General features: G+C 44.1%; 1 long non-coding RNA gene across 2 annotated transcripts; it reads right to left on the bottom strand.

Annotated features, from left to right (window-relative positions):
- LOC121003601 lies at nucleotides 1–24,991 on the bottom strand. Of its 2 annotated transcripts, none has more exons than XR_005779543.1 (3): nucleotides 4,964–5,388; nucleotides 503–564; nucleotides 1–51 (listed from the first exon to the last, which is right to left on the bottom strand). It is a non-coding gene; the product is annotated as an uncharacterized LOC121003601 (long non-coding RNA). The 2 variants fall into 2 exon arrangements; XR_005779544.1 differs by lacking the exon at nucleotides 4,964–5,388 and adding an exon at nucleotides 24,848–24,991 and having other exon boundaries at nucleotides 14–51.
- Between the last annotated feature and the right edge of the window lie 1,617 nt (nucleotides 24,992–26,608).

Consider the following 26,608-nt stretch of genomic DNA (forward strand, 5'->3'; position numbering starts at 1 on the left):
AAGGATCTTATATAGAAGATATCCACTGAGTGGATCCTATATTGTAGGAACCTGAATGGAGAAAAGATGAGAAGATGTAAAATGAAAATACCATGTACAATACCATTACTGGAGATAATAAGAGGAGACATCGGAGGAGACAATAAAGTGTAGATGTGTTCTCTCTTTTTATAGTCATTGAAACATGTGTGAGGACAAGCAGTTTTATGGTATGTAACACCTTCACATGAACCTATAGCCAATAGAAGACGTCATCAGTGATGCCAGGATGAACAGCACGTGACTACTATAGACCATACTAGGCCTTAATGGTCAGGTGATAAACATGCCGCCATCGGAGCTCCAACTAATACTGTCGCTGTAGTGATGTAAACAGACTGAAGGAGACCACAGGAGCGTCAGTGCTGGAGCAGTGGAGGATTCTACAAGTCCTATGTTATCAGGGTAATTGTAAAATGCTGCGGAACATGTTGGCGACACATAAAGTACAATTTAGACTTACCAGTAAATTGTTTTCCAGGAGTGTGACATGACAGCACACATCTAGGATGTCCATATATACCTCTAAAGGGACAGGAAGAACAGAGAGGTTAAAAACCCCTCCCAGTGTTTTTAAATCATCACACCGCTCAAGCAACATATATACATATATCTACACAAATTCCCAAGTAATAAACCATATATATTTAGGTAAGGATAAGTAGGGTGCTGTCATGTCGGATTCCTGGAAAACTATTTACTGGTAAGTCTAAATTCTACTTTGCAGGAAGTCCTCCATGACAGCACACATGGAGCAATACCAGATAAACTAGGGTGGAACCACAGCCTGTAGGACTTTACGTCCAAAGGCTAGGTCTCCATTAGCAGATAGGTCTAGTCTGTAGAAAGTTTGAAAACTAGACCAGGTAGCTGCCCTGCACATTTGTTCCAGTGAGGCATTAGCTCTTTCTGCCCAAGAAGCCACCACTGCTTAAGTAGAATGGGCTGTGACTTTGAATAGGCAGTCTTTATTCTGGGAAGTATAAGCTTGCTGGATTGTTGATTTAATCCATCTTGCAATAGTGGATTTTGAAGCTTGTTTTCCCTTATTCTTCCCTGTGAATTGTACAAATAAAGCTGAATCTTTCCTGAAGGGGCAAGGGACTTCTAAATATTGTATTACTAAACGACGAACATCTAGAAAACGTTGTTACCGTATTTTACATTCTTCGGATCTGTACAAAAACGACTTTTAGATAAAGGCTGGGTCTAATTTTAAGATTACTCTTTTGATAGAGAGCATTTTTATTTTACAGTTTTCTAAAGCTTCAAAAGGAGGATTGCATAGGTGCTCCAATACTAGTGAAAAGTCCAAAGGAGGGACTGACTTTCTTACCAGATGCCGGATTCTGGAGATGGCACGAGAAAAAGTTTATCCATTTGTGCTCTGCTAGAGGGAAGTAAAGAAACCAACTCAAAGCCGAAATCTGTACTTTTATAGTACTGGGCCTGAGACCCATGTCAAAACCTTTCTGCAGAAATTCCAGAATGTCCTGAATAGAAGGGGAAACAAACCAGGAACAGAATTTCTTTCAAATCTTACCGTAGATGGCAGAAGTAACCATCTTGTGAATTTGTAGCATGGTTGTTATAACTCTTTCTGACAGGGCCCTGGCTCTTAGTATCTGCTCTTCAGAATCCAAGCTGCTAGCTTCAACCTGTGCACTTGTGGATGCCAAAGAGGCCCCTGAGACAATAGGTCGTCGTCTGGGGGAAGGAAAAAGGATTTCTCCAATGCCAAGTTCTTTAGAATTGGGAGCCAGCTTTGTTTCGGTCAATATGGAGCTATTAGGACCAGAGTTACTGACCTCAGCTTTTTAAGGATTGGCCCAATTAGAGGAAAAGGCGGGAAGGCATAGGCCAGATCTAGATCCCAACTCTGAGACAAAGCATCTATTGCCACTGGTCTGTCCCACGGATTTAGTGAGAAGAAAAAAGGAAAATGAGTATTTTTTTCTTGTTGCAAAGAGGTCCAATTGAGGAGTCCCCCATTTCTTGCAAAGTAGATGAAATACTTCTTTTTTGAGACACCACTCCCCTGGACGTCTAGAATGTCTACTTAAGAAATCTGTGGTCACATTTTTCTCTCCTTTCAGGTGGATTGCTGAGACTGACAGTACATTTTTCTCTGCCCAGCTGAATATCCGGTCTGATAAATATTGAAGGGGGGTGGAAATCTTGACCCCCCTTGATGTTTCAGGAATGATACTGTTGCAATGTTGTCTGAGAGAACCAGTACATGTAGGCCCTTTAGAAGATTCTACGCTTTTAGAAAAGTTTCCAAGACTGCTCTTAACTCTGAAGTTTGAGGACCTGTGAAAGAGATTGTGACCCCAGAGAACCCTGAAAGTATAAGTCCTGCACCTGGGCTCCCCAGCCCGACTTGCTGGCATCCGTTGTTACTAGAATCTGGAGGTTCTAAAGTCCATGGAATTCCCAATGATAAGATCTCTGGATCTATCCACCATGAAAGACTCCGTCTTACTGACTTTGGAATGCGGATCTTCGAGATCTAAATTCTTTGGATCAGGTTTAAACAAGTCAGAACTGTTTTCTGCAAAGGTCGTGAATGAAATGGAGTCCAGGGGACTGTGGTGATGCAAGGCATCATTAACCTCAGGATTTTCATGGCTGTTCTTATAGACCTTGGAATAAGGAAATCTCCTGAGGCATCTTTGCCTGTTTCTCTACCGATAGGAATGAACATTGTTTTTCCGAGTCCAATAGGGTGCCTAAGAAAATCTTCCTTGTTTCTGGAATAAGGTTTGATTTTTCTAGGTTTATGATCCATCCAAAGTGGGAGAGACTTGTCAAGGTGAATTCCAGCTGTCTCATTAGAATGGTGGCAGATGGAGCTGTCAATGGGAAGTCGTCCAGATAAGGTATAATTATTGTACCCTCTTCTTTCCTCAACCAGAACACGACTTCTGCTACTATTTTTGAAAAGATTCTTGGTGCTGATAGGCCGAAGAGTAGACACTGGAACTGGAAATTTTGAATGGATGAATCCTTCAGAACCGCAAATCTCAAATATTTTTGATGCTCTGGAAATATTGGGACATGATAATAAGCATCTTTTAAGTCCACTGTGCACATTACCGCTCCTTGACAAAATCAACTGAATCGCAGACTTTATTGAATCCATTTTGAATCTTCGATATTTCACCCACTATTTCAGTATTTCTAGGTTTAGAATGGATCGATATGTCCCATTTGGCTTTTTTACAAAAAAACTCTCGAAGAATGTCCCAGACAGATTTGTTCTGGAGGTACTGGCTCGATGGCTTGTAGACTCAATAGTTTTTCCAAATCTGACATTATTTCCTTGGGGGAGGTTATAAAAATTCTATTCTGTATCCTTCCTCTATTATTTTTAAAATCCAAGTTTCGTGAGTAATTTCTTTCCACTGTGGAAGGAAGGTTTTTAGTCTTCCTCCTACCGGAAGAACGTCATTGATTTTGTTGTGTAGTATTGGGATTAAGGAGGAACTCTATACCCTTACCTCCCTTTGGGTAACTCCACCTTTCTGATTTACCCTTGCCTTTGTAGGACTGAGACGTATATCGGGGTCCTGGGTTCTGAAAGGACTGGGACTTTTTATTTTTGTTCTCTGGAAACCCTTTCTTTTTGCCTGTAGCCTTTTCCAGAATAGAACTGGAACAGGGCCAAAAACATAAGTACCTGAAAATGGGATAGTACAAAGCTTATTTTTTGACGGAATGTCCCCAGACCAACTTTTAAGCCACAACGCTCGTCTGGAGGCATTTGAAAGGGAACTGCCTCTGGCAGCGAATCTAATAGATTCTGCCGAAGTATCAGAGACAAACACAGTTGCCATTTTTAAGAGTGGAATGGACTACAGAATTTCTTCCCTGGAGGTTTTCATCTTTTGATGGTTCTCTAGTTGGGAGAGCCATAAAAATAACGATTGAGACGGTGAAGTAGCGGCAATATTTGTATTGATCAATGTAAAATATACCTCCCAGGATTTTTTTAAAAGACAATCTATTTTTCTATCCATAGCATCCTTAAGTTGCGAGGAATTCTCTAAGGGCAAGGAGGTTTTTTATTTTAATTACTTTTGCAATGAGTATATCAATTTTCGGGGTATCCACCCACAATTTTGTATCTTCTGCATTAAAGGCTAGACGATTCTTAAACTCACGAGATATGTAAAGTCTCTTTTCCGCTTCCTCCCATTCCTCCAATATGAATAATTTTAGATTTTCATTTACCGGAAAGAGTGTTTTCTTTATTGCTTTTAGTCCACCAAACATCTCGTCCTGTATAGAACGAGGTTGGGCGACTTCCTCTAAGTCCATTGTCTGACTGACAGCAGAAATGAGAACATCTAAATCCTCGGATGAAAAAAAATATATTTTTTTCCCTCTTCCGCATTACAAGAAGCCATTTTAATCTTCCTCAATATCATCCATTTCTCCCTCTGATCTAATGTTACTAGTGGATTCATCCTCTGAATCTGAGCCCATATCAGCTCTAGGTCTTCTAGCATGAGACTGCGGAACAGCTTTTGGCATTAATTTGACCACTTAGGAGTGTACTTCCTCCTTTATAATCTTCATAATTTCAGCTGATAAAGATGGCTGTTCTTCTTTTATCAATTTAACAATGCAGGAGCTGCAAAGTTGTTTAAAGTAAGACTCTGCCAGCTTCTTAGCACAAGTAGCGCATCTTTTGACTTTCTTTTTAGGTTCAGAAGGATTTTTATGCACCACATCTTTATCATCCTGAAATTACAAAACAAACTGCTAGCTAGGCAGAAATCCAAAAGTATTATTACAGGTCCTATACAGCACACCTGACTTACATGACCCTGGGCAGGAGTTTCTGAACCCGGCACAGACTGATCAGACACTGGACCTTTCATGGTGGAGTACACAAACATTTGATTTCCCACCATACCTTAATAGTCCTGCCCCCTTCTGCCGACAGTCTGCTCCTCCCTCTTCTGGGACTCCATCCTACAGGAGAATCCCGATATGGATAATGCGAGTCCATTCCTAATCGGGACTTCTGCATTGATAGGCCATCCACACCGCACCAGGCATTCCAGCGTGCCCTCTCGCCGGACATTTCACCAAAGGACGTCACTTGGCTTGCAGAGGTGCGCCAAAGCCGCCTGAAGTGATGCTCCTGGGACTGCGCCCAATATGGCTGCACCCTGCAAGTGGAACGCAGACGGAGAAGGAGGATGCAGTACGAAGCAGAGAGCCTCTCCAAAGAGGGAGCAGACACCGCAACCAGACCCCGCAGCCTCAATGGGTACTGGTAAGGCCAGAGGACCCTGCTAAAAGGGTGCTAGCCGAGCCCTCCAGTTCAGGGATGGAAGTAGAGGCATAATTCCTCCCCATCTCCCCCCCGGTCCTATGCCAAAGCATAAACTTTTCCCATAACAGGGATCCTCTATGTTGGCTGCTGTAAGGGACACGAAGAACACTGGAGTTGAAGGGGAGGGAGGGGCTTTACACCTCTCTGTGCTTCCTGTCCCTTAAGAGATACATAAGGACATCCTCCATGTGTGCTGTCATGGAGGTCCTGGAAATCTGTAATTAGTCTTACCAGTAAATGTTTTTCAAGGAGTCCAACATGACAGCACATGGGAAGTTATCCTTATAGGCCTCTGTAGGGACAGGAAGCAAGAGAGTTTAAAAGGCTCCTCCCCACCTCCCTATCCAGTGTCGTATAAATCACTACACTGGAATTTTCCCCTAAGTTATATACTTAGTGTTTCTAATTTCACAATATTAACAGCACATTGTTATTACAAACCAGATTCCAAAAAAGTTGGGAAACTATACAAATAGTGAATAAAAACTGAATGCAATGATGTGGAGGTGCCAACTTCTAATATTTTATTCAGAATAGAACATAAATCACGGAACAAAAGTTTAAACTGAGAAAATGTACCATTTTAAGGGAAAAATATGTTGAATCTGAATTTTATGGTGTCAACAAATCCCAAAAAAGTTGGGACAAGGCCATTTTCACCACTGTGTGGTATCACCCCTTGGCACACTCAACAGATGTCTGGGGACCGAGGAGAACAGTTTCTCAAGTTTAGAAATAGGAATGCTCTCCCATTCTTGTCTAATACAGGCCTCTAACTGTTCAATCGTCTTGGGCCTTCTTTGTTGCACCTTCCCCTTTATGATGCGCCAAATGTTCTCTATAGGTGAAAGATCTGGACTGCAGACTGGCCATTTCAGTACCCGGATCCTTCTCCTACGCAGCCATGATGTTGTGATTGATGCAGAATGTGGTCTGGCATTATCTTGTTGAAAAATGCAGGGTCTTCCCTGAAAGAGATGACGTCTGGATGGGAGCATATGTTGTTCTAGAACCTGAATATATTTTTCTGCATTGATGGTGCCTTTCCAGACATGCAAGCTGCCCATGCCACACGCACTCATGCAACCCCATACCATCAGAGATGCAGGCTTCTGAACTGAGCGTTGATAACAACTTGGGTTGTCCTTGTCCTCTTTGGTCCGGATGACATGGCGTCCCAGATTTCCAAAAAGAACTTCGAATCGTGACTCGTCTGACCACAGAACAGTCTTCCATTTTGCCACACTCCATTTTAAATGATCCCTGGCCCAGTGAAAACGCCTGAGCTTGTGGATCTTGCTTAGAAATGGCTTCTTCTTTGCACTGTAGAGTTTCAGCTGGCAACGGCGGATGGCACGGTGGATTGTGTTCACTGACAATGGTTTCTGGAAGTATTCCTGAGCCCATTCTGTGATTTCCTTTACAGTAGCATTCCTGTTTGTGGTGCAGTGTCGTTTAAGGGCCCGGAGATCACGGGCATCCAGTATGGTTTTACGGCCTTGACCCTTACGCACAGAGATTGTTCCAGATTCTCTGAATCTTCGGATGATGTTATGCACAGTTGATGATGATAGATGCAAAGTCTTTGCAATTTTTCGCTGGGTAACACCTTTCTGATATTGCTCCACTATCTTTCTGCGCAACATTGTGGGAATTGGTGATCCTCTACCCATCTTGGCTTCTGAGAGACACTGCCACTCTGAGAAGCTCTTTTTATACCCAATCATGTTGCCAATTGACCTAATTAGTGTTAATTGGTCTTCCAGCTCTTCGTTATGCTCAAATTTACTTTTTCCAGCCTCTTATTGCTACTTGTCCCAACTTTTTTGGGATTTGTTGACACCGTGAAAATTAGAATCAACGTATTTTTCCTTTAAAATGATACATTTACTCGGATTAAACGTTTGATCTGTCATCTACGTTCTATTACAAATAAAATATTGACATTTGCCATCTCCACATCATTGGATTCAGTTTTTATTCACAATTTGTTTAGTGTCCCAACTTTTTTGGAATCCGGTTTGTATATAAGTATATGTGAAATTTTATTTTATTTTTTAATATAATTTCTTTTTTTTTGTTGGGGGGGGGGGGGGGGGGGGAGCGCGATATATTGGTGTTGTCATGTTGGACTCCTGGAAAAACAATTACCGGTAAAACTAATTACCGATTTCCAGGACATCCCCCATGATAGCACATGGGAGAAATACCCAATCACTTTAACTTATTTAGAGAGGGACCACTGCTTGAAGGACCTTCCATCCAAACACTAAATTCTGATTAGTGAGGAGGTCCAAATGATAATGTTTGCAAAAAGTATTATAATTTGTCCATGTAGCTGCTCTACATATTTGGTCTATCGTGGCATTAGCTTTCTCTCCCCACAATGTTGCCATAGCCCTGGTTGAATGGGCTTTAACCCCTTAAGGACACAGCCTTATTTCACCTTAAGGACCATGCCATTTTTTGCAAATCTGACCAGTGTCACTTTAAGTGGCGATAACTTTAAAACACTTTGACTTATCCAGGCCATTCTGAGATTGTTTTTTCGTCACATATTGTACTTCATGACAATTGTAAAATGAAGTAAAAAAAAATCATTTTTATTTATAAAAAAAAATACCAAATTTACAAAAAATTTGTAAAAAATTGCTAAATTTCCAAGTTTCAATTTCTCTACTTCTATAATACATAGTAAGTAATACCTACAAAAATAGTTATTACTTTACATTCCCCATATGTCTACTTCATGTTTGGATCAATTTGGGAATGATATTTTATTTTTGGGGGATGTTACAAAGGCTTAGAAGTTTAGAAGCAAATCTTGAAATTTTTCAGAAATTTTCAAAAACCCACTTTTTAGGGACCAGTTCAGGTCTGAAGTCACTTTGTGAGGCTTACATAATAGAAACCACCCCATTCTAGAAACTACACCCCTCAAGGTATTCAAAACAGATTTTATAAACGTTGTTAACCCTTTAGGTGTTCCACAAGAGTTAATGGCAAATGGTGATAAAATTTCTGAATTTTGATTTTTTGGCAAATTTTCTATTTTAATCCATTTTTTCCAGTAACAAAGCAAGGGTTAACAGCCAAACAAAATGCTATATTTATTGCCCCGATTCTGTAGTTTACATAAACACCCCATATGTGGCCGTAAACTACTGTATGGGCACACAGTAGGGCGTAGAGGGAAAGGTGCGCCGTATGGTTTTTGGAAGGCAGATTTTGCTGGACTGTTTTTTTTGACACCATGTCCCATTTGAAGCCCCCCTGATGCACCCCTAGAGTAGAAACTCCATAAAAGTGACCCCATCTAAGAAACTACGCCCCTCAAGGTATTCAAAACTGATTTTACAAACTTCGTTAACCCTTTAGGTGTTGCACAAGATTTAATGGAAAATAGAGATACAATTTCAAAATTTCACTTTTTTGGCAGATTTTCCATTTTAATATTTTTTTTCCAGTTACAAAGCAAGGGTTAACAGCCAAACAAAACTCATTATTTACAGCCCTGATTCTGTAGAAACACCCCATATGTGGTCGTAAACTGCTGTACGGGCACACGGCAGGGCGCAGAAGGAAAGGAATGCCATACGGTTTTTGGAAGGCAGATTTTGCTGGACTGTTTTTTTTTACACAATGTCCTATTTGAAGCCCCCCTGATGCACCCCTAGAGTAGAAACTCCAAAAATGTGACCCCATTTTAGAAACTACTGGATAGGGTGGCAGTTTTGTTTGTACTAGTTTAGGGTACATATTGTGAGGCAAGGTAACAAGAAATAGCTTTTTTGGCACCGTTTTTTTTTTTTTTTACAACATTCATCTGACAGGTTGGTATTTTTATAGAGCAGGTTGTCACGGACGCGGCGATACCTAATATGTATAAAAAAAAATTATTTATGTAAGTTTTACACAATGATTTCATTTTTGAAACAAAAAAAAATCATGTTTTAGTGTCTCCATAGTCTGAGAGCCATAGATTTTCAGTTTTTGGGTGATTATCTTAGGTAGGGTCTCATTTTTTGTGGGATGAGATGACGGTTTGATTGGCACAATTTTGGGGTGCATATGATTTTTTGACCACGGGGATCAGAAACTGCAAAAAGCGCAGCAAACCGCAGGTCTGAATTGACCTGCGGTTTGCTGCGATCGCTGACACAGGGGGGTCATGGGACCCCCCCCCCCCCGCGCATTTAGCTGAGGTGCCGCCCGCCGGTGATCGGAACAACACATGACGTACCGATACGTCATGTATCCTTAAGGACTCGGGAAACATGCTGTACCGGTACGTCATGTGTCCTTAAGGGGTTAATGGAGATTGGACATTCCTTTTTTTGTACAGAGGATGCCTTTCAAATTGTATGTTTTACTAAACAAACCTTGGCAAGATGGATCACTTTCTGGCTTTTATTTTTACCTCCATGCTGAATGAATAAATTTGAATCCAGTCTCCAAGATTTTGTTGACTGGAGATAGTTAACCATCGTTCTCCACACATCCAAGCAATGGAAACGCTCCTCTTTGGCATTTGTAGGAGAATTACAAACGGAAGGAAGAATTATTTCTTGCTCTTTATGGAAGGAGGGGACTACTTTTGGTAAAGAAGCTGGGTCTAATTTTAAGATTACTCCATCATCAAAGAATTTTTAGATAGGGTTCTTTCATAGAGATAGCTTAAATCTCCCCTATCCTACAGCAAGAGGTAATGGATACCAGGAAGGCAGCTTTCATGGTGAAATATTTTGAGATATCATCTAATGGTTCAAACGGAGGTTCACAAAGGGAGTTTAGGACTAAGGTTAAATTCCATGTTTGGATCATTTGTCTTATTGTGGGTCTTAATCTGGAAACAGCTTTGAAAAACCTCTTAACCCATCTATGTTCAACTAATGGGAAATCTAGGAAAGCCGAAATAGCCGATACTTGGACTTTTAAGGCACTCAGTCTCAAACCTAAATCAAAACCTATCTGAAGAAAGTCTAGGATGTGTGAAATGGTAGGCGAGGAACCGTCTGGGTGTTCCGTGGACAACCAGGAACCAAATTTTTTCCAGATTTTCCTGTGTATGGAGAAAGTAACTGGCTTGCGACTATTTTGTAACGTTGCAATCACTTTTTCCAAAAGACCTTGCCTTTTCAGCATTTCCCTTTCAGGATCCAGGCCGCCAAATTCAAGGTTTTCAGATCTGGGTGTTTTAGAGGGCCTTGAACCAGAAGATCCTGTCTCCTTGGGAGCATTAATGGCTCTTCTAGGCACATTGCTCTGAGGAGTGAGAACAAACTCCTTTTGGGTCAGGCCAAAGTAATCAATAGCACCTTTGTCGTGCTCTTGCCGATCTTCCTCAATACTGCAGGAACAAGAGGAATTGGTGGGAAGGCATAGGCGAAATCCATGTTCCAGGTTTGTGACATTGCGTCCACTGCTAGAGGATTGTCCCCTAGATTTAGAGAGTAAAAACAGATTGTTTGTGTGCTCACTCTGGTCGCAAATAGGTCTATCTGAGGCTGACCCCATTTGTGACATAACTCCTGGAATACTACTTTGTTTAGCATCCACTCTCCAGGATCGACTTTTTTCCTGCTCAGAAAATCTGCTGTCGTGCTTTCTCTGCCCCTTAGATGTAAGGCTGAGATTGATAACACGTTTGATTGGGCCCAGTGAAAAATCTGATTTGACACCCTCTGCAGCAAGGTGTTTCTGGTTGCCCCCTGGTGTTTGAGGCGATGTTGTCTGAAAAGATCCTTAGATGCTTCCCTTTTACGATATTTTCGGCCTGTTTCAGAGTCTTCAGAACCGCTGTTAGCTCTTTTAAGTTTGAAGATCCCAGGCTCTCTAGAGGTGACCATTCTCCTTGAAAATATAGATCCGCCACCTAGGCTCCCCAGCCTAACTTGCTGGCATCTGTGGTTACCGTCACCATTGGATCCAGCTTCCAGGGAATTCTTTTCTGTAGGTTGTTTGGAGTTAACCACCCGTTTAGGGAGTTCTTTACCCGTGTGGTAAGGAAAAATCCTTTTGTCTAGAGATTCTTGAATCTTGTCCCACCGAGATAGTATCAGTTTCTGTAATGGTCTTGAATGAAAATGGGCCCGGGGAATCATGGGTATGCAAGATGTCATGATGCCCAGAATCCTCACTGCCTCTCTGATCATGAAACTTTTCTTATTTTTGCAGTGTGAATTTTATTACCATGGTATTTGGTTTGGTTATAGGTAGAAAAAACATTTCTTTCACTGAATCTAGAAGTGTACCCAAGAAAATCTTCCTGGTTTCCAATCGCAGATCTGATTTGATGAAGTTGATAATCCATCCCAATTTTGTCAGCACCTCCAGTGTGAATTGAAGATGATCTTTTAATATCTTCTGAGATTGGGCTGTTAATAAAAAAATCATCCTGGTATGGGATTATAATTATTTTGTAGTGTCTTAGGTGACCCATCACTTCTACCATCAATTTGGTAAAAATCCTCGGAGCTGATGAGATTCCGAATGGCAGACATTGAAATTGGAAATGGCAGAAAAAAAAACTGATTGGCACTCAAAATATATGGAATCACCAGCGTAAATACAAATGAATGATTTATTCCGATATAAAATCCTCACAAATATTCTAGAGACACAATAAAATAATGATAAAAATCCCTAAAAAATTGTTAAAATATAAAGATAGAAAAATAGAAAAAAAGGGAAACCAATATGGTGTAGTAGTTGGTGGTCACCACTAGATGTAGCTACCATAGATAAATGTTCCTTGGTAAGTTTGAATAAACATCTTTAATGATTTATACTCCCCAATAATTTCAGATTTTGTAGACTATTAGAGGTGTTGGAGCGTTATTCGTGTTAGTAGTTCTCACATAATACTGTAGCAGTCTTTACCTGAAGAGACACTTGCACACCGTTGGTCAGGCTACACAGGTATTAGGGGTTAACAGGTTTGTATACAGAGTAATTAGCCGACTATGTCGGTAGTTACTTTACCCCCTCCTGTCTTAGGACTGGATCGAGTCGTTGCCTGCTTGAGTCGGTGCTGGCTTCTCCATAGCTGCTTCCCCGCTATGCGGACCAGCCGCGGCGTATGTTTCCTCTGCGTTGCACGTGACCAGGAAATGGTACTGGCTCCTCACGTGATTTCAGGGCGGAGGACGCTCTGGCTTCTGCTGGGTCCTAAAGTGGGTCAAAAACGAGTCCACAGGCTTCTTAGTATTGGATATATCCTTGATGATTCGAGAACGTCCTTGTCATTTGATACAGTAGCTGCACATTAATATTGCCCAAATGCATTTCGGAGAAACCCTCTCCTTCCTTAGTGGTAACATTATGATGGCAGTTACGTTTTTTATATACTTATGCTCCAGATTGGGTACGCCCTTAATCAGATTGGACTCAAGACATGATATGGAGTCTGCTTGGAAAGGGTTCCCTTTCACATACCCTAATCAAAGGTATCGATACATCTTTTTCCTTTTACAAAATTGTTCATTCAGCTAAAGAATAGTATTATAATAACATTCACTTGATGTTTCTTTCCATTTTTTGCTAAAAAATGCATCTGCGTTTTTGGTGCGGTTTTTTGACCATATACAGTATGCGTTTTTTTTACAAAATTTATGGATTATTTGGTCCAGCCGCTATTTCACTGTGCCCCCGCTCCGTCCCCATTGACTATAATGGGGACGGGGGCGGAACTCTGGCACAGCACGGCAGTTCGCAGTGAGAGGACTAAAAAGTCGGACATGCAGTACTTTTAGTCCGCCAGCCTTTTGCCGTGCACTGCCGTGCTGCGCCGGAGCTCCGCCCCTTCCCCATTATAGTCAATGGGGACGGAGCGGCGGTCCGGTGAAATAGCAGCAGGACATATCAGACAGGGTGAACAGCCTGTCAGATCCGTCCTGCCGCTAGTGTGAAAGTACCCTTACCTAGGGTTATCACGATACCAACATTTTGACTCGATTTTGATACCATAAAAAAAGTATTGCGATACTCGATACCACGTGAAAAAAAATAAAACACCCAAAAAGCCGTGTACATTCCACATTTTATGGAACGTCTGGACTATAATAAAACAGTCCTAACCGAATTTTTGTCGGGACAAGGTGACAAAAAAATGGCAAATTTATTTATTTTTTTTCTGTTACGGCGTTCACCGCATAGGAGATATTTTAAAATATTTTAATAGTTCGCACTTTTTTGGGCGTGGCGATATGTAATTTTTTTTATTGTTTATATATTTTATATGTAAAATTGGGTAAGGGGGTGATTTATACTTAATATTTAGGTGTTTTTTTTTAACCTTTTTTTTTTTTTTACTTTTTATTTAATAACTATTTCCCCCCTTAGGGGCTAGAACCTGGGATCTTTCATCCCTTGTCCTATTCACCCTGATAGAGCTCTATGAGAGTGAATAGGACATCACACTCTCCCTGCTGCTCTGTGCTTTGTGCACACAGCAGCAGGGAGCATACTATGGCAGCCAGGACTTCAATAGCATCCTGGCTGCCATGGTAACCGATCGGAGGGGGGGGTTGGGGGCGCACTGCACCACCAATGATAATACGCCACCAATGATTCCGCTTTATAATACTGGGGTTTGAGTGGGGGGGGGGGGGGTTCGGTGCACTGTGCAGCCAATGAATATAGTTTATGCTTAATACAAACTCAGGCTGCGGGTGCCGGCCATATCCCATACCCGGCACCCAGCCTCTATGACTGCGCGCTGCGATCCGCCACTATTAACCCCTCAGATGCTGCACCTGAGGGGTTAATAGCGGCGGATTGCAGCGTGCAGTCATAGAGGCTGGGTGCCGGGTATGGGATATGGCCGGCACCCACAGCCTGCGTTTGTATTCAGGCATAAACGATATTCATTGGTGGCGCAGTGGCCACAGCCCCTCCCCTCCTCCTCGCTTATATCAGCCCATTGGTGGCAGCGGCGGTACAGGGGGGAGGGACTGCCTCCTCCCCTGTGCTGCTGAGGAGAACATGGCATGGGCTGAGAGCAGCGCGTGCCATGTCAGTAATGTAAAAAGCGGCAGAGCAGCGGAGGGTCTAGGCGCAAATGGCGACAAGACTACAAAGTCTTGTCGCCATTTAGCAATTTTAAGTCGCATTGGCGACCATTTTGGTCGCCAACTGGATGTCACGGCTGAGGATAGGGAAAACCCTCAGCCGTGCGGTATCAGCAGATGGAGTAGCTGCAAGGCCAGGACAGAGAATTAGGGAGCTGGTCACCTCCTACACATCCCTAACTCTGACCCTGTCTCCTATCCGTATGAGCCAACCCTGAAGGTAGGAGGGCTCATACTCCGGAACCTGATATTCCTGCTCGCCCTCAGGGTGGCCCTGGACTAGGAGCAGGGTAAGACGACCCATTCCTCCTAGACACGGAGGAACAGGAGTCTCACTGGCCATAGAAAGGGGGAACATAAACAGACATATGGCAATGACAGGTAAGTGAGACTAGTTCCACACTTTTAACCTCTCTGTCCTAGAGATGCAGGCACTTAGGACACTCGAGAAGGATGATACTATTGTCATTAAGCCATCCGACAAGGGCGGCAATCTGGTCGTTCTTGACTGCAAAATGTATAAAAACATGTGTCTGGACCTCTTGAAGGACAGAGGGTGTTATGAGATTTTATCCACTAACCCAACTAAGGTATACCTGGGGGAACTAGAGAACATCCTGAGCAAGGGTGTATTGAACAAGGTCATTAGTGCAGTTGAGTATGATTTTCTACTGCCGTTGAAACCATTGATAGCCACATTTTATGGCCTTCCGAAAGTTCATAAGGGAACATCTCCCCTTAAAGGTCGCCCGATAGTCTCAGGTGTCAACTGCTTAACCCAGAATTGTGGCATCTACCTGGATCGGATTCTGGGGGAGTTCGTCGTGTCCCTCCCTGCTTACACGAGGGACACGATGGACTTCCTCAATAAAATTAACACCTTGAATCTTGATCCAGACTGCTTACTAGGCAGCATTGATGTCGAGGCGCTGTATAGTTCTATACCACACGATCAGGGTCTCAGGGCTGTTGACCATTATCTCAGAACCAGGGGTATTCATTGCTTCCCGCACAACACTTTCATCTTGGAGCTATTGAGGTTCACCCTTAATCATAATTTTTTTCTTTTTGATGCACGGTTCTACCACCAGCTCAGGGGGACGGCAATGGGTAGCCCTTGTGCCCCATCCTATGCCAATCTCTTCCTGGGCTGGTGGGAGGACACTCACGTGTTTCCGGACCACGTCGTCTGGCGGGCGGATAACATCCAATTTTGGACCCGATATATAGACGACGTGTTCGTTGTCTGGAAGGGTGACCCTCATAGCTTCAAACGGTTTGTTTCTGATCTCAAGCAGAACCATGTGGGCCTCTCATTCACCTATGAGATGGATCCCGAGTCCATTGCCTTCCTTGATGTGATGGTAACCAAGGTAGGGGACTCCTTGTCTACCAATATTTATCGGAAGAGCACTGCCACAAACTCCCTCCTTCATTGGAGCAGTTACCACCCTGTCCCTCTAAAACGGGGCATACCCAGAGGACAATACCTCAGGGTTAAGAGGACCTGCTCCAATAACACATCTTTTTTCAATGAGGCTGGTAGTCTGCAGCAGAGACTCCTAGCAAGGGGGTACCCCAAAAGAGTACTTCGGGAGGCATTTCAATGTGCGGCAACCAAACCTCGAACCGAACTCTTGGTTCCAAGATGTAGAACCACTGATGGTCCCCAACCAGCACGTATCATTGCAAATTATGACACTGCTAATCGTGCAATCAGGGAAGTCCTTAGTAAGTATTGGCCCATACTACATATGGACTCTGACCTATCGGACATTGTGAGCAAATATCCCTCGGTCTCCTATAGACGAGGCAGGAGCCTTAAGGATCGCCTCGTCCGCAGCCACTTTTCACCACCCACAAAAGGTGGCTGCTGGCTTGACCGGAAACCCATTGGAGTCTTTAAATGCGGGAGATGCAAGGCCTGTCAATACATCTCGACTGCTAAGACAATCAATTGCTCAGTCACAGGTCATTCCTATCAGGTTCGCGATTTTATTAACTGCGTGTCTAAGGGCTTGGTGTATCTCTGCCAGTGCCCTTGTCCAATGGACTATGTGGGTAAAACCATACGTGAGTTCAGGAGAAGAATCCTCGAACACATCAACGATATAATTAAGAAGGAACCAACACCCGTGGCCATCCACGTTAATGATTGTCATGGGGGCGATCCTTCGGTTCTCCGCTTCACCGTCCTTGAATTAGTGTCCCCCTCTCCACGAGGAGGAGACCTGGATAGGCAAATTTTACAGAAGGAGAGCGAATGGATACATAGGTTCCGCTCACAATCTCCACGGGGTCTCAACGAGCGTCTTACATTTTCATGCTTTCTATGAATCCCCCCCCCCCCTCGACATTTTAATTAATCATTCATCACTACCATATTTCACATATCCCCATATCACTAAACCTATCCTGTTTTGCTGTAGTTCTGGCCTCGTACAGGGATTATCCCTGTCATGTCCCGTTCGCAATTGTAGCCATTCGTAAAAATATTAGGCATTCCCTGTCACTTAGCCTGGGTACGGGAAGTACCCGAATGTGATATTTATTATGGTGTGGCCTAGATGTATGCACACCAAAAATGGCACCTTGTCATCAGTGAGGTGACCAGTTATACATATGAGTTTCACAATTACTCTATATATTCCACTATGTGCATTGTTACTTCCCCCTCCCCCGCCCCCACCTCGCCAGTCCCACCGTTTTTCGGCACCACCCTTCAACATGCTGATCGCCGTTGCTATTTATTTATTTATTTTTCATAAGGAGCTCTACCCCACAGTGGGTTGAGATTCAACTTCATTTTATTCAATATATCTCGTAACACTTTAATCCCATTAGCTTTGGGTTAATATAGCTGATGATAAGTATAGGGCTAATATAGCTGATGATACCATTTTAATATGTGGGCTATGCGCTCCATATGCCAGTCATCATGTCTGGTTTTTACCTGGTGGCGTTGTTTCCGACATGCGTTCCACGTTGACACGCATTCCTGACGCTGGCCAGATAGTTTCCGGGGGGCTGCGCTTCACACACCGGATATCCGCCCGGCAGCAGCCTATCATGATTCACTCTGGTGTGCGTTCCACTGTGGAACGCACACATCACGGCGGCCTAGTATGACTCACTCTGGGGTGCGTTCCACTGTGGAACGCATGCATCACGGCGGTCATGCAGCAGCGGCTCTTGATTGAGTCCTTACACCTGGGGCTTGCTACTGCCCCCTTCCATATGGTGGCGGGCTCGGCATATATAAAAGGGCGGGGGCTCCCATTATCATGGCTCCATGTGAGTACTCACTCTATTGTTCGTCTTATGACAACCTGCTTACAGGCTCATCATTTCAGCCTTACTATATACATTTTTAGGTACTTTACGGCCGGTAGCTCTGTATCATAGGAGCTTCACCATTTGATAACATTTTCACACCGGGATTGAATATCAGGTATTGCAATCTATCTCTACTTTTATTCCTTGGATTTGAGGGGTGTACAGTATTGTGATCATTTTGTTTTTTTCAGTTACACCTATCATGGGTATTACCTTTGATGCCCATTACTGCGCATTTTCACAATTCATCAGTTTGTGACACTGGCGCCCTCTGATACTTCAGGTACTCATTGAATTACTTATTCGAGTGCCACATATGCATTGACAAGGCTTTTTTCTCTATCTGTTTATATTCTTATCCATGTGTTTTTCCCGTAGAGATTTGAATTTTGCACGAGTTCATCCTACCTCACTTTCCAGTGACCGTATGTACCTCGCCATTTGGCTTCGATCTATCGATTTATTTATTCACTTATATCAGTCTTGGGTCTGGTGTTTTCTACGTAATTTTCTATACGCATATATAAATTACACATTACTATTGGACAGGGCCTGTGTTATCTATTTTGGGCTCCTTTACCTACCTCGTATTACCCCCTGATGATCCCACTTTGTGGGTGAAACGCGTCGGGGTTGGATTTGCATCTTTTTGTGTATCATCAAACCATCATATTAGTGTCTCTTTGTGCGTATGTTTGTCTGCGTATTTTAACCACTAGGTGTACCCTGTACCTCCTGGCAAATTGTCACGAGGGCTTGATACAGTGGACACCTCTTTTTTCTCTACTTTTTCTATACATTTTTTGTGCTAGTCAACCGTGGAGGGGCCACTTGGACATCATTATCTCCTCACCTGTCACCTTATTAGGGTTAGACAGGAGCTTTAGGTTATGCACGAGGACAGGGAGTCCCCACCATCAGGAGACGTCCCTGGGCTGAGGACCAGAGCAGGGTAGTAGTGGTAGGGATATCTTCCCCATCACTTACCCGGTATGTCCTATCAGGCTGTGGTCCACTCGACTGACTATACAGAGGTTTATATTTGTATTTTTTCTCATTAAACTTAGTCATCTATTATTTTAGTAGGGTATAATTGCTGGACTTGTCGTAGTTCCACACTTACCTGCCACAGACACACAACCTGGAACCCACGTGCAAGTGCTGCTATCCACAACCAACACAAAGGACACAGCACACAACAGACATCACACGGGAACCCAGTAAACCATATGCTGCAATAACAGATAAACCATAAACTAACACCAGACATAACGTTTATGAAAACCAGGGTGGCCCTCACTGGCAGATGGTAAATAAGCAGGAGGATGTCTCCAGCAAGCATGGCTGAAGCACCCTCTCTGACTACTGCCTTCCACTGAGGCTTTATAGGGCCAAGTAGTCAGACACACCCAGTGCACACACACACTAGGAAGGAAGTTAACCCTTCCAACACCAGGGAAGGGAAAAAAAGGGGAAGTGCACACAACACGTATAACACCCCGTGCACACCGATAAAAGGCACACCTATAAAGAGAGGTTGCCAGGTGCAACCGCATGCCTACTGCAGCAAGCTGCCTAGCACCGCTCAGGCTGCTCTGCTGCCACATACACAATGTTGCCAGCGGCAACCACAGGTGAGGCAACATACTATAGCCCTCACCTGTGATTGACAACAACACCTAGACCGCAGGCAACTGCATGCGGTTACAGGAGTCACGACCATGACCAAGGGTCGTGACACTGGAGCCCTGAGAAGCCAGAGCGTCCTCCGCCCTGAGATCACGTGAGGAGCCAGTACTATTTCCTGGTCACGTGCAATGCCGAGGAAACATACGCCGCGGCTGGTCCGCATAACGGGGAAGGAGCTATAGAGAAGCCAGCCCCGACTCAATCAGGCAACGACTCGATCCGGTCCTAAGACAGGAGGGGGTAAAGTAACTACCGACATAGTCGGCTAATTACTCTGTATACTAACCTGTTAACCCCTAATACCTGTGTAGCCTGACCAAGTGTCTCTTCAGACTGCTACAGTATTATGTGAGAACTACTAACACGAATAACGCTCCAACACCTCTAATAGTTTACAAAATCTGAAATTATTGGGGAGTATCGATCATTGAGGACGTTTATTCAAACTTACCAAGGAACATTTATCTATGGTACCATACTACTACACCATATTGGTTTCCCTTTTTTTCTATTTTTCTATCTTTATATTCTAACAATTTTTTAGGGATTTTTATCATTATTTTATTGTGTCTCTAGAATATTTGTGAGGATTTTATATTGGAATAAATCATTCATTTGTATTTACGCTGGTGATTCCATATATTTTGAGTGCCAATCAGTTTTTTCTGCCAATTATTAATCTTTAGACAACGAGGGTGCGTCTACTGAAGTGAGCACCATTACTCTGCCTAGTTATAGTAGAGCCACTGGATTATAGTTATTTGAAATTGGAAATGATGTATGTGGCTGTTCACTTTTATTGCAAATTTCAGATATTTTTGATGATGATGAGGATGAATAGGGATATGATAATATGCATCCTTCAGGTCTATTGTGCACATGAATGCTGCTGGGGTAATGGCTGACCGAATAGATTCCATCTTGAACTTCCGATAGGAGATCCACCTGTTCAGGAATTTGAGGTTTATAATTGTCCTGAACGATCAATTTGTTTTTTGTTACCAGGAATAGTTTGGAATAATGACCTTTGAAATGTTGATGCAAAGGTACTGGAACAAAGGCCTTCATCTTGCACAGAGACTGAATATCCTCTAGAAGTTGATTGGTGAGGATTGGTTATCTGAAAACACTGTGGGGGAGGAGACTTGATTTCTAGTTTGTAACCCTCCTGAATAGTTCGGATTACCCAGGGATTTTTTGTAATGGAAATCCATTCCTGGCTGAAAAAAAACAAGTCTTCCTCCCACAGGGATGGCATCACTGTTTACCGGGATTTTGTGTTCTTAGGGTTGAGAAGGAACCCTCTTCCTCTGCCTCCTTTCGGGTAGCTCCATCTACCAGATTTTTCCTTCTCTTTACTCGATGAGTACTGGAACTGTCTGTTCTCCAAAAGGGCTGACTTATCCTGGGCTTCTCTTCTGGAAATCCTTTTTTCTTGTCAGCCGCTTTCCTAAAATGGTGTCCAATACCAGTCCGAATACGTAAGAACCGGAAAACGGTATTGCCCACAACTTATTTTTAGAAGCTATGTCGTCCGTCCAGGTCTTCAGCCACAAGGCCCTTCTAGCCGTATTTGATAGTGTTCCACTTTGTGCTGCAAAACGGATAGATTCCGCAGAAGCGTCACCCATGAAAGCTGTGGCCATTTTTAGCAAAGACAGAGAATCTAGAATTACTTCTCTAGGTGTCTTGAGCTTTAAATGGTTCTCCAGTTGATTGAGCCATAATCCCATAGCTCTGGCTACAGATGTGGCGGCAATATTAGTATTGATTGTTGCCGATGAACATTCCCGACTCTTTTTAGAAGTCCATCAGAATTGTGGTCCATGGGATCTTTCAATTGGGACGAGTCTTCAAATGGGATGGTCGTCTTTTTTGCAACTTTTGCTACCTGGACATCTATTTTGGAACTTCCCATAACTTAGTGTCCTCAGGATTAAAGAGAAGGCGACTTCTGAATTCTCGAGCATAGGAGGGCAACAAAACGGGGAGAGGCCCTCATAGGGTGATATGTATAGTTAGGGAGCAGTTAGTTACGATAATTAGGCTCACTTTGTGTGGTTGTGCAAACATAGGCACAACCCTAGTATGCGTGGGTTTTTGTTATATATCGGAGGTCAGTGTTACCAGTGTCGTCTGGTCCTCACTTGGGGGGTTGCCAACCCCTGGGAGGAAAGTGACGGATTTGAAGCGGATGGGACCCACTTGGAAGTCGACACCCTCAATGGAGACACTTTGTCGGCGCAACTGAACGACCAGGCAGATATGGATAAAAAATGTCTATTAATTTTCAAGATGACAACTTGTTTTGGAGCGAACAGGGCTCCTTTTTCAAGTCTGAGGTGCCGATGACCAGCTGTTGCGGACGCTGGACTGCATCCTACGCTGCTAGGCTCGGGCCACGCAGCGCAGAAAGCAGTCCAGCGTTCGCAAAACAGCTGGCCATCGGCACCTCAGACTGGAAAAAGGAGCCCTTTTCGCTCCGAAACGCGCTGTCATCTTCAAAATAAATAGAAGTTGTTTATCCATATCTGCCTGGTCATTCAGTTGCGCCGACAAAGTGTCTCCATTGAGGGTGTTGACTTCTGAATTCTCGAGGAATGGAAAGTTTATTTTCTGCATCTTCCCATTCCTCCAGTATCATCTCTCTCAGATTGGAATTAACCAGAAACAGTTTCCTTTTCTTTGCCCTTAATCCTCCAAATATCTCGTCCTGAGTTGTTTTTGGTTGTTGAACCTCCTCCACCTCCATAGTTTTCTTTACCGCCGATAGTAACGAATCCAGATCTAAAGAAAAGAGGTATTTTTTCTGATCTTCGGAAAAACCTGAGGGAAAGATCGACTCTTCTTCTTCTAACTCCCCGTCAGAATAATAAGTATTTTTGCCCTGATTGTCTTTTAAACTCTTTTGCTTCCTGTCCCTACAGAGGCCTATAAGGACAACCTCCCATGTGCTGTCATAGAGGACGTCCTGGAAATAAAGATTATTGTTATCTAGACAGACATTGGGTTGGCAGATTTGGTTTTTGGCAGCTCCTCACAACCACACAAATATTGTAGTTTAATAGATTTATTTTTAACAAGCGGCATGACTAAATACAGTGGTCCTTAAAGGGCGTCTCCGGCATGTACTCAGGATAGGTCTCCAATAAAAGATCAATATAGAGGTCTAACTCCCAACACCCCTGAACAATCAGCAGGTGGCACTTATACAGATAATGTATATGTGGTTACACTAAATTTTTAATTACATGCTAATATAAAAGCATTCAGATCCAGGTGCTGGTTTAAAAAATGTAGAATGTTTCCAATAAAGTTTGTATAATCGCTGTGCTTCCTTTTTGGGTTTCCCTAATGTATTTTTGGGACATATCATTCCCTGTTTCAGCTGCACAGCTAGATTCATTTCACTAAGAAGCAGGGAACATATCACTTCTGTGAAATCTGTCATCACTGTATTGCTGTGATGTCCATTTCCTTACTTCACACTATGTTTGTTTTCAGCTCCGGAGCTTACAGAAAAGATAAGGAGGAGTAAATCACACTTACAGAAAGGCAGAGGCATTGCTAGGTTAAAACATTCTGGGCCTGGGCTCCAGGTGTTTTGTCTCAGGCCCTAAATGTACTGCCTGCCAGATATTTACAACTGCATTGCTGTCCTCAGGACGGCAATACAATTGAATCTAATGCATTGGAAGAGCTGAAGGACCTGTGATGACATCACAGTCCATGTGATCAGTGCTGAAGGCAGTGGTTGAGGACCTGCGATGATGTCACCATCATGTGAACAGTGCAGGAGAGGATGGCGTGCTGCAGTGAAGAGAAGTCCTGGGGAAGAAGCAATGGCGAGGTCTGCTACATGAGGAGAGGTAAGTGAAGGGAAGGATTCGGTGTGAGACCCAGAGGAATGCTGGGGGTTGTGGTTATTTAACTGGGACTTTTTGTTAGCACTGAAGGGAGGGATGTTATTTACATAGGACTGCATGTTAAGGGGGTGATGATGTTTACATGGGATTGCATGTTGGAGGAGGTTGGGGAGAGCGGGTGATGTTATTTATATGTGACTGTATATAGAGTTATAATTTATGAGGACACTAAAGGGAGGAATATAACTACTGGGGCACTGAAGGGAGAGCATTATAACACTGGGGAGCAGTATAAATACTGGAGACACTTCAGGGAGAGCATTATAACAAAAAAGGGACAATAGGGACATCCACGGCGCCCCCCCTACGACAGGGACATCCACGGCGCCCCCCTACGACAGGGACATCCACGGCGCCCCCCTACGACAGGGACATCCACGGCGCCCCCCACGACAGGGACATCCACGGCGCCCCCCACGACAGGGACATCCACGGCGCCCCCCACAACAGGGACATCCACGGCGTCCCCCACAACAGGGACATCCACGGCGTCCCCCACAACAGGGACATCCACGGCGTCCCCCACAACAGGGACATCCACGGCGTCCCCCACAACAGGGACATCATGTCCTGCGCGTTTCCTTCCTGGCTCCTGTTCTCGGGAACCTGTTGATTACCGACTGTGGAGCTCCGGATTTCTCCGGCTGTGAAGCCTGAGGCTAGTTTTACAGTAGCATTTCCTGTCTCCGGCTGTTCTCCTGTCAGAGATGTCCAGATCTGACGCTGCCAGAAGCTGCCAGACACCCACCAGCCCCATTCACTATAATGGGGAGCGGCAGAGACCAGGAAACAACCCGGAAAACATGCAGAGTAGCTGCCGGACGAAAACCGCTGATCCCAATGGGATTTGTCCGGCCACTTCTCTGCTCATTTGTCAGGGTGCGGCTGGATCCCACCGGAATGCTTCAAAATCCTGAACCTTGCCGACTCTTTAACACAGGTCTTAAACAGGCCTTAAAGGGGTTGCATCACTTTAGTAAATGTAGAGAAGGTTAATACAAGACACTTACTAATGTATTGTGATTGTCTATATTGCCTTCTTTGCTTTCTGGATTCATCTTTCTATTACATTATACACTGCTTGTTTCCATGGTTACGACCACCCTGCAATCCACCAGCGGCGGCCGTGCTTGCACACTATAGGAAAAAGCACAGCCCTTTCTGGTGGCCAGGACCATGGAAGCGCACATAGGCTGGTACTTTTTTCTATAGTGTGCGAGCACGGCCACCGCTGATGGATTCCAGGGTGGTCATAACCATGGAAACGAGCAGTGTATAATGTGATGGAAAAATGAATCCAGCCAGCAAAGGAGGCAATATGGATAATAACAATACATTAGTAATGCCTTGTATTAACTTTCTCGCCAAGACAAATGCCACTTGCTGAAGTGAGACAACCCCTTTAAGGGTGTGGAGCTGGAAAGTGTTCCACTTACCTGGGCGGGGCGTGTCCTCCTCTTCCTCTGACAATCCTTCACCATGGACGGTCGGGTGTTTTTATTTCTACTACCAAGTGCAGGAGTCAGGCTCCAGGCTGTGCTGCAGGAGGAAGTAAAAGACCTGTGATGATGTCATGACCATGTGATCATGTGTGGGAGGAGTCATACTCCAGTATGTGCTGCAGGAGGAAGTAAAGGACCTGTGATGATGTCATGGCCATGTGACGAAATGTGGGAGGAGTCAGGCTCAAGGCTGTGCAGCAGGAGGAAGTAAAGGACCTGTGATGATGTCATGACCATGTGACCATGTGTGGACGGAGTCATGGAAATTACATGACCAGGTTTATCTGCTCTGTGTATGCAGGGCAGGACTCTTGTGCAGTTTGTAATTCCAGTCTGTATGTAGCAGTGCTGTATTATATGGCTGAGCTGTATCGGTGTAATGTTTATGTAGTTGAGCTGTATGTGTGTAATGACTGTATAGCTGAGCTGTATGTATCTGCAAGCAAGCCATTTATGTGTAATATGCCTTTCTAGGGTTGCCACCTTTTTCTTCAAGCCAAACCCGAACAGAAAGGAGGGAGGGCCCCTTCTAGGCCTCACCCATGTCCTGCCTCCAGCCACGCCCATGTCCCACCTCCAGCCACACCCATGTCCCCCCTCCACCCCTGGTCGCTGTGGCAGCCACGCTCACGCCCCTGATCCCGTCACTACAGAAATACAGCGCCCCATACCTCTTACATCCAGTGACGTCTCTTTGATGTAGATGTTCTCTTTCCTCATCTTCTCCTTTCAGACCACACCACCATTTTGTCGCCATTTCTCGTCTCTGCAGTTTGACAAAAAAAAAAATCTTAGTTTACTACTTTTCCATCATCCTCCCATCTTCTGGACAAATCATCCTACCACCCCCAATACTGTGCCGCTGTGCTCCCCAATACTATACTGCAGAAACAGATAAACCCCCTGATAATACTAGTACAATGCAGAGCCCCCCATATAAAATACCCCTTCTTTGTGGCCTCAGTAGAAGCCCCCAAAAAATGTCCCAGTAAGAAGTGCCCCCCATAGATGCCCCCCATTTGTCAGTAAGAAGTGCCTCTTTTCTCCCCCCAATATGTGCCAGTATAAGGTGCCTCTTTCCACCCCTTCCCCTATATGTGCCAGTATCAAGTGCCTCATTCCCCCCCCCAATATGTGCCAGTATAAAGTGCCTCTTTCCCTCCCTTCCCCCCAATATGTGCCAGTATCAAGTGCCTCATTCCCCCCCCAATATGTGCCAGTATAAGGTGCCTCTCCCCCCTTTCCCCCATATGTGCCAGTTTCAAGTGCCTCATTTCCCCTCCTCCCCAATATGTGCCAGTATAAGGTGCCTCTTTCCACCCCTTTCCCTATATGTGCCAGTATCAAGTGCCTCATTTCTCTCCCCCCCAATATGTGCCAGTATAAGGTGCCTCTCCCCCCCTTCCCCCATATGTGCCAGTTTCAAGTGCCTCATTTCCCCTCCTCCCCAATATGTGCCAGTATAAGGTGCCTCTTTCCACCCCTTCCCCCATATGTGCCAATTTCAGGTGCCTCTCTTCTCTAAAAAAAAAAACAAAAAAACTTTTACTTACCTCCAACGATGCGATGCAGGCCTCTTCCCGGCCTGTGTACCGTGCTGTACGACTCAGACGGCGTGATGACGTCATCGCGCCGCCTGCACCGGCCTCTGATAGGCTGCAAGCCTTGTGCCTGCAGCCTATCAGAAGAACAGGG

This window comes from Bufo bufo, chromosome 6 (genome assembly GCF_905171765.1).
Source record: "Bufo bufo chromosome 6, aBufBuf1.1, whole genome shotgun sequence".
NCBI classification, from domain to species: Eukaryota; Metazoa; Chordata; class Amphibia; order Anura; family Bufonidae; genus Bufo; species Bufo bufo.